The sequence below is a fragment of the Botryllus schlosseri genome, chromosome 15 (assembly GCF_051294905.1).
Source record: "Botryllus schlosseri isolate E-star chromosome 15, Bs_hap1, whole genome shotgun sequence".
Taxonomy (NCBI): domain Eukaryota; kingdom Metazoa; phylum Chordata; class Ascidiacea; order Stolidobranchia; family Styelidae; genus Botryllus; species Botryllus schlosseri.
In genome coordinates, this window is record NC_137250.1 from 13,979,096 (window position 1) to 13,981,935 (window position 2,840).

Below are 2,840 nucleotides of genomic sequence, written 5' to 3' on the forward strand. Positions count from 1 at the left end.
TATAGGTTTAATTGTCCATAAGCGCCAAAATGATTGGCGCCGAATGTTCCTGTCTTGGCAATCTGAACCTCACAAGACAAATACCATCCCGCTGGAAAAAATTTTATGCCAGTGAAGAAATACAAATTTGAAATCGTGTGCGTCTTTTATTTTAGTACGTTTATGTGATTCTATATTTTTGATGCAGCAGACTGGAGGTAACGAAATAACAGTGGCGGCTCGTCCTATAGGGCAACTGGGGCATTGCCCCACCTAAAATTCTGTTCAATAACAATTTAACCATTTATAGACGCACAGCAATCAATATATACCGAGATCACAGCAAAACCCGCGTTCTTCTTGTGCTTTCGCTTGCAAACGCCCATACATAGCGAAGTCTCTGCGAAAATCGAATTCTCTTCTGTGTTTTCGCTTTGTGAATGCCTAGCCGGGGCTTGCCCCGGTAGCGCTCATAACAAGCTTTCACTATCTATTCTCTCAAAGCCGCGCACAATAAAGAAACGGTGATTTACTCTCTCCTATTCGTAAAATGGCCGAGCAACCGGGTCAAATATGCTTGCTCGCCCCTAAGGTGTGATGTAACAATCGTATCTATATCTGAACTCGGTTACCGTAATATGCGTTGAGTCGACCTTTGCTGGAATAGGTCGATTTTGACGGTGTTTCGCACCATGATATTTCTTGAAACTTGGTATGATATGTCGTGAAGGTAGTATTTAACACTGCTCCAAGTTTCAGGCTTGCTACTTAAAGATAATGGTAGTAATTCCGTTTCCGAAGTTCAGTGTATGCTGATCTATCATGTACATAGTAAAGCAAACAGATTTTACTCAAAAGCCGGTATTGGTCTCCATTGATTTTGACGATGTTCTATACCGAGATCGGTCATGACATTTGGCACGATAAGTGTTAGTATAGAAATTAAACATGGAACGGCAACGACCGATTTTGCAGCTTCGTTCCGCTTCGCAGAGGCTGGAGAGGAGAATTGTTTTGCGTAAGCGACTGTAGGATTTCTGGCAATCCAAAAGCTAACTTCCCGAGCGCAGAAATTATTGAATCTGGTCTTGATCGAAAGCTACTGTTGCACCGATTCCGAAAATATAAATTTAAATAATGATTAGGCACTGATCCACCTAGAATCTGTCCTCCAAGTCTGAAATATCGGCATTGTTCAGAGCAATCGGGTAACCGCAACACAATGACCATAACAATGACCCGTTGCGACTCTCCGATTGTTCGAACAATACCGATATTTCGACTTGGAGGACGGATTCTAGGTGGATCAGTGCCTGATCATTATTTTAATTTATATTTTCGGAATCGGTGCAACAGTGGCTTTCGATCAAGACCATATTCAGTAATTTCTGTGCTCGGGAAGATAGCTTTTGGATTGCCAGAAATCCTACAGTCGCTTACGCAAAACCACTCTCCACTCCAGCCTCGGCGGAGCGGAACGAAGCTGCAAAATCGGTCGTTGCCGTTCCATGTTTAATTTCTATAGTGTTAGTATCGACCGCTGTAACAAGTTTTAAGTTTGTCACTGAACTATGTGGGTGGTAATTTCGTTTCCAAAGTCGAGTAAGAGCTGACTCTTCATTTATCGCCAACAAATTTACGCAAAAGCCGTTATTGGTCTCTATTGATTTCAACGATGTTCCATACCTAGATCTGTCATGAGCTTTCGCACGGTATGTCTGGATTTTAGTATCGAACACGGTGCCAAGTCTTAAAGTTGACACTCAATGATTGAGGCAGTTATTTCGTTTTCGAGGTCGAGTATGGTAGAGATGCGCGCTGATCTGATACTTAGCCTACCTACGTCATTGCGGATCTCACGCAATAGCCGGTGTCGGTCTGTGCTAATCTATAGTCTGCGTTCCATAACGAGATCGGTGATGATATTTCCAATGGTATATCTCGATGATCGCATGAAACAGCTGACCAAGATTCTCGGTTTGCATTCAAATATTCACATAATTTTATGTTCGCCAATGTCCATTTCACTGTGAAATTGTGGCCTTCAAACCATTTGCTTACAATCCCCTGTCAAATGCGATAGCTATTTCATTTTCGATGTCGGCTAACAGCTGATCATTCGATCAGCCTATTCCTCGATCTATTTTACTCAAAGTTCGGTGTTCGTCTGTTTGTATTGATTTTGACAGTGTACCATACCGGAATGGGTTATGAGATTGCGTATGCTACTTCTCGATGATTTCTTGTAACAGTATACTAAGTTACGGCTTTTATTCATGCATTTATTGATTAGTATATTTTCCAATGGCGATTTCGCAGCAGACTTATAGACTGTAAGCCGTATGTGTTGTGTCACAGTCTCCAGTTTCAAGGCCAAAATGTCCTATGATGTTCCGAGACCGAAGTTCCGAGGCTGCTGTCCTTAGTTCTTCAAAGACCATTCAAATTGATGTTCTGGATTCAATATGACAGGCCCAATCTATGAGATAACAATTGCGTATGTGTCCGAACTCGTTGACCTTTCCAGTTAGGCTTACGCAATCTCTCGAGTTCTAGTCATTGGAATGAGTCAGGTCAAGTCAAGTGCGAACATGAATCGTATTGAATCTTTGCTCCGTACGTAGTTTACGCAGTTGTCTTTAGAGCGAAAATGAGAGGTCTAGAAGTTGTCCAGTCTATTGATCCAATCGTACGCCGAGTGCCTACGTTTTGGTTGCCTATTATCACCTGGTCGTAACCAGAGATGGCCACAGTCCGGTTCAGGAGCCGGAGCAGGATTTCAATGTTTTTTTACCTGGCCGGACTGGATCCGGATTTTGAATTTGGGGTGACGGTCGGATTTTAGCCGGATTTTTTTTGCT

General features: G+C 42.5%; 1 long non-coding RNA gene across 1 annotated transcript; it reads left to right on the forward strand.

The window, feature by feature from the left end:
* The first annotated feature begins 207 nt into the window (after positions 1-207).
* Positions 208-2,144, forward strand: LOC145457549 (uncharacterized). The gene is made up of 2 exons (XR_013920929.1): positions 208-906; positions 1,505-2,144. It is a non-coding gene; the product is annotated as an uncharacterized LOC145457549 (long non-coding RNA).
* The last annotated feature ends 696 nt before the right edge of the window (positions 2,145-2,840 follow it).